Genomic DNA, 10,300 nt, shown 5'->3' with positions numbered 1-10,300 from the left:
CTGAGGACATGGCCAGAAGGCTTTAGTCTTCCTTGACAAATGTGCTCTGCAGGCAGTGTCATACCCTAAGTGCATCTGTAACTGTTATCACTGTGATGCCTCACCCAACCCTGTGTCTAACACAAGTAAAGAGCATTCATCATAATGAACTATGCTCATTTATCAATTTTATTTAGTTTTTGGTTTGCTGTTTAGGGACAGAATCTCATTTTGTACCTTTGGCTAGCCTGGAGCTCGCTGCACGAAGACCAGGCTAACCTTGAACTCACAGAGATCCTCTCTACTCTGTCTTTTTATAAATTTTGATCTAAGTATAGTATCCCTAATTTATCTCTGACCATAACATACTGGTAGTTCTGACCAACTACCAAGTAAATTAGAACACCCTCAGGTCTTTGATTTGCTTGTTTTTTAGACCTCCATCAGCCTTAGAAACCAACTTTTTAAACTTTAATTAGAAAGAGACAAGGATGTGAAGATAAAGTGAGGTGCTTTGAAGCACTGGGAGGATGTTGAGTAAGATGGAAAACTACTGATGACCCTTGCAGAGACAGAGTATTAGGACATGTTTGAACAGGGGCCGGGCGATCAGCAGGTAGACTGTCTGGAGTTTGAGTCAAAGGTCGGGCAGGATTTTATGTGACAGAGCAGGACAGAAAAAACAGACAGAGTAAGAAAACATTTGTTGTCCAAGACATGGGTGTGAGATAAAGGGCAGTTGCCCCCCAGAGAAGCCCAAGTGCTTTTTGCCTTTGAGTCACTTTGTGCTGTGAATAGGTCCCATGGATAATCAATCATACTTTTCTAAAGAAAGGAAGGTGTGGTTTCACATATTGAGTTGAAATTGTAAAAACTCTTCTCAGAGGATGGTTACAGGAATCCATGATGAGGGATGGACTTGTGTCAAAATTCACCGCCTTTGTGGGGCTTCTGCTGAAGACATTGCCTGTTCTGGGGTAATACTAACAGCAACTACCTAGAGAACATAAGGGTGTTGGAGGTAGTGTTTAAGTTAGAAGGAGGTGTCTTTGCTTAGCCCTTTACTGGTTTTCTTCACATCCTGGCTGCGGTGCCATAGCTTACATGTTTCATTTAGGTGAATGAGAGATTGAGTTACTGACCACATCTCTCTCCCTACTACCAAATTTATGGTAGTTAATGAACAACCCTGGCTGGCTCTTGATTAGAGAGTCTTCTCGGCCTTCTCCCTTAAAATGTACAACCTCGTTCAATACATCTTTTCATCTCCTAAACAATCTCTTCATTTGTTTTCTGAAGGTCCAAACAAACACCTAGCCAGCAGTTTGTAGGCCCTGGAATGCTCGCTAATGCTAGTGCAGTAAGCTGATTAGCAGGAAGGGGACTAGGTGGGCCAAATGCTTGCACTAAGCCTCCTGGTAAGGGAGTTAGGAGAAGAGAAATAGCAGTGTTTGGGGCTCTGAATCTTTGCAGGTCAAAGAATTCAATTTTGTTAGCTCCCCTTGAGGTGGATAAGACCTGGAGGTTTGATTAATGCTAAGCAAATCATAAAGACTCATTTTAAAACCATAATGCTGATTTAATTAACAGTCAGATGGTCTTCTGATAATCAAGGGATTGGAGCAAGAGGGTTTTGAGTGTTCTGTGAGAATGTTCTCTAGAAAGGAGAGCCTGGCTAAGATTGCTTACTTCATTGTTGAATATACATGTTTTCTTTTTTGTTGTTGTTGTTTTTTGTTTTTGTTTTGTACTGGACGTGCTTGAACCTGTCTTGTCCAGTGTGTCTTTCTTCCCGGGTGTTGAACACATGATGAAAAGGGCACTTTCTTCTCTTCCTTCCTCTGTTTTCTAACTGAAGAGTAACATTATCTAGGGCATCACTTTTCAGTTTCAGTCTCATGATTGATCATTGCTGGAAGTAACAATTGAGAACACCCTTACATAAGGATGTCCCCTGATTCATATCATGCATGCTGCCATATACTATAATGGGGACAACATCACCAAGAGCATTGGCCTCCGTTGTTCTGCTAGCTTGAACCTACTCTGTCTCTCTTTCACGTGGGTCTTCATTTGTCTATTTTTTTTTAAATGATTTTTCGAGACAGGGTTCCTCTGTGTAGCCCTGGCTGTCCTGGAACTCACTCTGTAGACCAGGCTGGCCTCAAACTCAGAAATCCACCTGCCTCTGCTTCCTGAGTGCTGGGATTAAAGGCATGTGCCACCATGCCCGGCTTTCATTTGTCCATTGTCTGCAGTTCAAATGATTGACTTGGTCTAGTCTGGGTTGCCATTGGTTATTCTGTTCACACATATTTCAATGACTTTATACATAGACATTCAATGTGGCAAGAATTCTGGCTTCTAGAATCCTCCAAGGATTATCCTTCTAAATTTTATGTGGTTAGAGGGAAGGTTCCAGGCCTTCTTGTCAAGTGTACGGGTTTCCTTTGGTTTCTCTTTGTTACCCTTTGCAGTTTTCAGGTAGCTAGTGTGGCTCAACAGGTTTGAAAGCACTTGGCACTTAGACCTGGCTACAGTCTGCGAAGGGTTCAAAGGAGCATGGTGCAGCCCAATGGAGAGATGGTCGAGATCAGATATCTTTCCAATCTATACACGTCGTTGGCTATTTCTTAGCTTAGCCCAGTTTCCAAAGAGACTGCACTGGGCTTGGGTCAACAGTGTCAGCTAGAATTAAAGATCTTTATCTACACTCACATCTTCCTTAGAATTACTTGCATTGGTCTGTGGCCATAATCTACCACAATGGACTCAGGTTTTGATTTTGGCCATTGCTGTTCTCTTCTGACATGGGAGGTATGACTGATAAGAAGATATTGTAAACTCAATTAATTAAAAAGAAATACTTTGGGGCATGTCAATGTGCAACCTTCAGGTTGCCTATAATTTGACTCTTAGGGAAAACATGTGTTCTTTAAACTGGAAGCAAGTGAATGGGCAAGAATTCATGGACACAAGTGGCTTTGGGTTCACAAAGAGAGAAGATTTTACTTTTACTGTGAAAGATAACATATCTATGTGTATAAAAAGAAAGTGTGTATGTGATTCTGCTCTTATTCAAAAGGAGAAGTGTGTGAGTCCCCAGCTGTTGACAGTGAGGAGAAAATTAATGGTGCAAGTCCCGTAGGACATGGAATGGAGGAAAACTCAAAATCTAGGATTAGCAACTGAGCAGACACTGACAAAAGCATTAGAGTCCCTCCCCCATTTCTTGTCATCTTAGATGTGTGCTTTTGCTTAAGTGGTGGCCAGAGGTTAACCTCGGATGTTGTCCCTCACTCTCCATTAACTTTGTTTTAAACACAGTCTCTCACTGGGATCCGGAACTCACTAATTAGGCTGAGTCAGCTGGCTACTGAACCTTCTCTCCAGCTCTGGAGTTACAAATACTTCCCACAATTGCCACACTTTTTACCCGGGTGCTGGGGATTGGACTCAGGTCTTTGGGTTTATATGGCAGCACTAAACCAACTATGCTGTTTCTCTGGGGCCAAGCAATATCATTTTTAGAAGGTTAAAGAAAGACTTAGAGGAGGGGAAGGCAGTAGAGTAGTAGTAGAGCAAGCAGAAAGGGAGAACTCAGAGCCATTCTAGAGTCTGGAACCTGATGGGTTGTAGATACAAGGGGTTTTTAGATTCTGTGCATCTTCAAGTTTCTATACACATAATAAGAACAATTACATACTCTAAGGCACATGGGAAATCCTGCTCACTTGGAGGTGATGAGGACAAGGAACACAGCCATCCCAGGACCCATCTGAGAATTACTTTCATGGCCAAGACTTTCTCTGGAACAAGAAAACATGGAGGAAAGATTTCTCACTAATATGGCAGGAAGTGAGTCCACTGGTCTTTCTGATTCATATGCTTGGGGAATCCTCAGGGAATATTATCATCTTGAAATTTCTATATGTGCTTTATGGTTTATGAGCTTGTGAGTTTGTTTCTGGGTTTCTGATTAAACCAGTCCTGAGCTTGCCCAGTGAACCTTGGACATTGCTCTACCTAAGAGAATTAGTAAATTCATCCAGACCATACCTGCTAGGCAAGGTGAGCTTGACTGAATCTGCAGATACTCTGCCTTCAGTTAACCTCACTCTTGTAAAGGCAATAGTAGCAATCTGGGCTGGTGGTGAGTCTTTGACTGTAAAAGGAAGGAAGATGCCAACAGACAATGTTGATCAAGGGTCAGTGCCAGAAGGACAGGGCGTACGGAGAAAAATGGAGAGGTCAGTGTAATTGCTCATCTTAGAACCAAGGAGGATTAGGGTGTCTTTCACAGGAAGCCACGAAACATTGAATCAAGCTGCCCTTGAGGCTGGTTACTCAAAGGGTAGCAATTAGATATTTAATTTTTTAAGTTAAATTTTATTCTATGATATTATGTTTGTGGATATTTTTGCTTACATGTATGTTAGTGCACATCATGTATGCATTATGCCTGAACAGGCCAGAGGAGGGTGTCAGATCCCCAGGAACTGTGGTTACAGATGGTTGTGAGCTTCCATGTGGGTGCTGGGAATCACACGTAGATTCTTAGGAAGAGCAGGCCCTGCTCTTAGCTGCTGAGGCATTTTTGTAATCCCAGCAATTATGTGAGTGTGGTCAGAGTATAACTTTAGTTAGATGTACCTGTTGGGATCTGATTCCTTCCTGACAAAAGGGCCCTTGAGTGTCCTGAAAGAAGTAGCATGGGACAAATGGGTGTGAAATGCAACGTGTCAGTTGATCCAGCTCTTATCAGTTAGACATGGGAAAGCAAGTCAGAAGTTTCCAGCTGACCGGACACTAACACAGAGTGACCTGCTAGGATTGCTCTGCTAGCCAGCCATGCCCCCTCATCTCTGACCTCTGGTCTTCCCACTAAGTTACTCTTGTTAGTGCTCAGACCACCCCTCTCATGTTCCTTCCAGTGAATTCCAGACAACAGCAATGCCACCGTCTGTAAACTTCATCTTCAAACCGGTGTGCTGAGCCCCTCCTCTACTGCTCAGGAGTGGTATTTCTCTGGAGCAGTCTTCAGAGTTACTGGTTCCCTTGTCAGAACTTTCAACCCTCCTGGTTAGGCTGTGTTGGCCTTCTAGCTTCTGCCACACTGTCAGGTGTTTGGGTGACTCTCTCCTTGGCATTTTTTTTCTCCGTTCTTTCCCTATCCTGGCCATTTGTTCTACTATCTGATTATGGAATATCCATGAAAGGAGGCAATATCTAAGATTATCTAAGGGAAAAAAATGACAAAATTGCCTTGATCCTGCCCTAAGATAACTGGTTTACTCATTTTGTAGTCTCAGTACAGCGTTACAATTTGTGTGTCTACAGGTAGGCTGTGCTTACTATTCCCTGCTCCTACAACCTGTCCTTAAAGGCTTGCATATTAACCTTGATTTCTTTTATAGACATTTACTTAGTGTTTTCCTTTAGCTTTGTTCTCCATTTAGAAGATAGTCCATTGTTTTTTCCAGGTTACCACCTGCAGTGCTTAATGATCATTGTCAACTTAAATGAATTTAGAATCACCATAGAAACACACACCTGGGTGTGTCTTAGTATGTTTCCAGAAGTTTTTTAACAAAGAAGAAATGACCCACTATGATTTGCTGCTGTTCATTAAATCTTCACCCTCATTCCTACATCTTCCCTTCCTCTGTGCCTATAATGTAGCCACCATTTCCCTTTCCAGGGTGACATGTCTCACTCAGTCTTTCTATGGTTTTGCCTATGATCTCATCACCATCAAAGGCTGGTCTGTCTTGTTCTGCCTCGAGCTCACCACAGTCTACTTTCCAGTTCTTGTCACTAACTCCAAAGTATTCTATCAGTTTCTCACCTTGACCATTTCCTCCCAGGGCTGTTGTTCTCGAGGTGAATCAGTGTGCTCCTCCTGGCTCTGCCTTGCTGTACCACTTGCTTTGTGCTGGTGGCGCCTTGATGGTCCTCAAACTGAACCTGTCTAAGTTGGAACTTGGCAATTCCCCATTCCATAAACTCCTCTTGGCCTACCGCTCTTCAGAAGGACTCATCATTGCTCTGGGTAGTGAGGACTTAGAACCTCAGGAGTTAGTCTGGAAGTCTCTTTCATTCATCACCAGACTTCTACAAATAGTGAAAAGCTATGTGTGTTAGTACATGCTTGTAATCCCAGCACATGCAAGGCAGATGCAGGAAGATCAAGAGTTCAAAGTAAGCTTGGGCTGAGTATAGAGACTTTGTCTCAAAACTAAAATGGTTCTTGTTTCCAACATATTGCTCCTGTTCCTTGACTTCCCTTTCCAGAGCTGTCAGTTGAGTTCCAGTTTTCATTACTAATCACACAGGCTTTTTCAATTATGCCACAACTGATCTCCTTACTGTTAATCTATTTTCCATATAATCTTTTCCTATAAGCTGTTGCCAAATTAATCTTCTTAATGCATACCTCTGACTACATTACATTTCTTTACAAAGCTTTTTTCTCACTTCCCTGTGGCCAGCCAAATCAAGGCCAATGTCCTTTGCCTGACATTCAGACAGAATCCTGACTTGATTGTGTTCTATCCTTGTTTATTGCTATGGTTCTTCAAACACTAACTGAAAGGCTGGTGAGGTAGGTGGCTCATTGTGTACAGGCATCTGCCACCAAGCTTGATAACTGAGTTTGATCCTTGAGACCTACATGATAGAGTATAGACTCACATAGTTGCTCTCTGACCTCCATATATGCACAGTAGCTAGTGCACACTCACATAGAAAATACAGTGTAATAAAAACAAAACTCAATTAAACTCTGGTAGATTGGCTTCATAACCTTTCTTAATCATCTTTACTCACACTGTAATTGTCAGAAGAAACAAGCATTGTTGAAGTGTTCAGATCAGAAGCAGTAATCACTGAGAGAAAAGACCAGAGAAGAGACTGTCTCAGAGGTTAAAAAAAAAAAAAACAAGTGAATCGGGGCGGGAGAGATGATGCCACAGCAGAAAAGAGCATATACTAGTCTTGCAGAAGTTCCAAGTTTGATCTTCAGGTCACTCACTCACAGCTATATGTAACGCTAGCTTCCAGGGTGATCCAAGGCCTTCTGCTGGCCTCTGTGTGCACAATCATTTATATGCAAACACCCCCCACTCAGACATACACACATATACATAATTAAAGATGCAAATAAATTAAAAGAATGAGTCTAGTGACATCAGGACCAAAAATTGAGAAGGAAGAGGAAAGATGACTTAGATATTTTATTTGGCTTGGGTGAGGGGTGGTCAGATAGTGAAGACACTAGTTTACAGTTAGAAAAACATTAAGAATGAATCTAGTTTTGAAAATTCTGATGTCGCACATTTGTTCCGCCAGGTCCTCATGTCTAGACAGCAGCTGGAAATGGCAGCTCGGGAGACAGAGCTTGGTGGAAACCAGGCTGTGGGTTCACATTTAGTGTCCTGAGCATGTGGTCTGGATGCCAGTATTCAGAGGTCACCAGTGCATGTTCACAGTAAGGAGACATTCATTTCCCCAGCAATCAAGAGACAATCAAGAGAAAAATGTCTGCCTGACATTTTTCCCACACAGAGGTTGGCTATCTGGAAATACTCCACGTGTCTCTCCTAAGCAGCCATGCCATTCATGAGAGTTGGTCTTACTCTTGGGTGTTGCATCTCCATATTCCACTGCACAGGGGCTAGACCAGGACATGTGATGCAAGTGCTTAATGAGCAATGTCCTGCTTGAGTGGTGATGCCTCAGGCCTAGCACTGGACAAGGTCACGTGGAGAGTGAGGTCAGCCTGTGTTATGTGAGACCCTGAATCAGAAGAAAGAAAGTCAAATTGTTGTCAAGTTATCCTCTATGTCTGTGAATAATGCTGAAGATTTTGGCTTCCATTGTGTTAGCAGGGCAGTGTTTGAGGGTGAGTGAGGCACGTTGTAAAGGCTGGGCTGAGTGGTAGCCATACACAGATACCAATCTTTCTTTCTTTTTAAAATGTACTGTTTATTTGGTGTGTGTGTGTGAGATGGTTTGTCTATGGTTGGTCCAGGGCATGGTGCCATTAGGAGGTATGGCACAGTCATAGCTTTGCAGACCAAAACTTTGCAGTCTTTTAACCCCCTCCTTCCTGCAGAGGGCTGAGGGTAGAAGCCAGCTCCTGGAATAGGTAAACTGCTTGTTTTACATCATGCCATCCCCAGGGGTCCTTAACTACCTTAGTTTCCATTTGGAGACCTCAAGAACAGTGCATGCATCTGTGCTTGGAGCAATACACAGTGGCTCTTACATCTGCAGCTGGAGCTCCAGGTGTTGATTCTTGACCCAGGTTTTTTGGTTTGTTTGTTTGGTCTTTGTTTTTTTTTTTTTTTTTTTTGGTGTACACATGTGTATGTGCATTTGCATGTGTATGTGTGGGCTGCCACATTTGATGTCAAGTGACTTTATTTCCCACTTTGTTTATTGAGGCAGAGTCTCTCCCTGAACCTGGAGTTTGCCAGTCTTGGCTATTTTTGCTAGCAAGCTTGTCCTTGGGATTCCGTGTACCCACCTCCTAAGTCCTGGGATTACAGGCTTCTGCTCTACCTGTCTGACTTTTATGTGGTTTCCGAACTCTGGTTCACATGTTGGAGCAATGAGTGCTTTTTCATTAAAACTTCTTCTCAGCCCAGTGGCACAATTTTTTTTTTTTTTTCTGAGACAGAATCTCATGTAGCCCAGAAAGGCCTCAAAATTACCATACACCAAAGAATGACTGAATTCCCGATCTTCTGCCTCCAGAGTCCTGGGATTATAGACACATGCCACTATACATATTAAACTATTTATTTATTGAATTTATGTATGTTCACATGTGTCATGGCATGGGCATGGAGATCAGGACAACATGCATACCTTTGTTCTCTCCCCACACCATGAACATCGTGGGGCTCTAACTCAAATGGCTGGGCATGGCAGCTACTGCCCTTTAACCTCTGAGCCATCATCTTGCCTAAGCAAGATGCCTAAGCAGCATCTTGCCTGCTCAACATGGCACATTTTAATAAGGTGATTATATGAGTTGTTGGGACATACCTGGATGGATTTTATTTGTCTTGTAGACATGGTTGAGCAATATTGATCTAGAAACTTATCTGGGACTCTTGTGTAAGGGCACAGTTTGAATATTTGGTAGCAATGCTTTTTAAGCCTTCAAAACATCTCCCTACTTTTTAACGTGAGGACCATAGTATCTGTTCCATACTACCGTGACTGGAGGAAGGGTTGCTAGGCAACAAAACAATGCCTTACCTGAAAGGATTGCCCACTTACCTGAAAGGCAATGTCCACTGGTAGAAAACAGACTTTGGACCTTTGAAAAATCTTGGTTTAACTATAAGCTTGTCCAGTACTAGCTCTTTATCTGTGCGATCTTACACAGGCTATAAGATGAGAGTCCTCTCTTAAAGAATGCTGAGAACAGTTTCTGCTTGAAGGTAGAAATAGAGAAGCACAGCCCAGATGATGGTCCAAAGTGAGTTGTAACTGTTAACCTAGTCAGGGAGAAGCAAACCTGGAGCCTGGCACAGCTACCACCATTTCCACTTAAGCCTTTTTCCCTTTGGTTGTTTCTTAGTGGTTTCTTAATTAAAAAATGTTGAAGACCCCTGGTAGCCTAGTGCCAGGTCTCAAATTTTTTGGACATCAGTCATCACCTGAGATCTATTTTATTTCTGCTCTGACTGCAATTCTTATCAAAGTAAATTATGTAACCTCATTAGAGTTTGCACCTATTTTTACTTGACCAGTAATTACTGCTCAAGTTTCTAAAGTGTATAGAAATAATAAGGAATTTTTATGACATATGAATGATATATATATATATAAAGACTCACCTATACAGTAGATAATTTGTGGGACTAAAGGTATCAAATTAGGTCAAGAGAAAAAGGAGTTTTGGGCTGTCTATTAATGTGAAACATGACTTTCCTCCAGTCACCAGCCACACAAAAGAAGAATTCAGAATAATTTGTACCTGGGAAGAACAACTGGAGCTGGGTCTTTCTGTTTGCTCTCAGTCAAAAAAGAAGTCATTAAACCACATCTCCAGTGGGTGTGTTTGCACCTACTGATGATTGCGGAGGTTGGTGGTTGCATCAGTAACATTTAAACTTTGACTCAAGCACTGAGCTTTGATGACTTCAGAAACATTTTGTTAGACTAGGTGAGTCTGTAAATCGGGAGCTGGACTCCGGGTGTGGGGAACAGCCATCCATTTGATTAAATGCACAGAGAGGAGGCCAGCGTTTGAAATATGGTTCAGTGATTCCAAACACTTTTGATAGGGTAAAATGGCTTTTTG

General features: G+C 42.3%; 1 long non-coding RNA gene across 1 annotated transcript in view; it reads left to right on the top strand.

Annotated features, from left to right (window-relative positions):
• Gm16090 (predicted gene 16090) overlaps positions 1 to 10,300 on the top strand; it is a 67,297-nt gene that overhangs the window by 1,128 nt on the left and 55,869 nt on the right. The gene's annotated exons all lie outside the window — the stretch shown is intronic.

This window comes from Mus musculus, chromosome 18, assembly GCF_000001635.26.
Source record: "Mus musculus strain C57BL/6J chromosome 18, GRCm38.p6 C57BL/6J".
Taxonomy (NCBI): Eukaryota; Metazoa; Chordata; class Mammalia; order Rodentia; family Muridae; genus Mus; species Mus musculus.
Note: the sequence above shows the minus strand (reverse complement) of the source record. Positions and strands in the feature narration are given on the sequence as shown.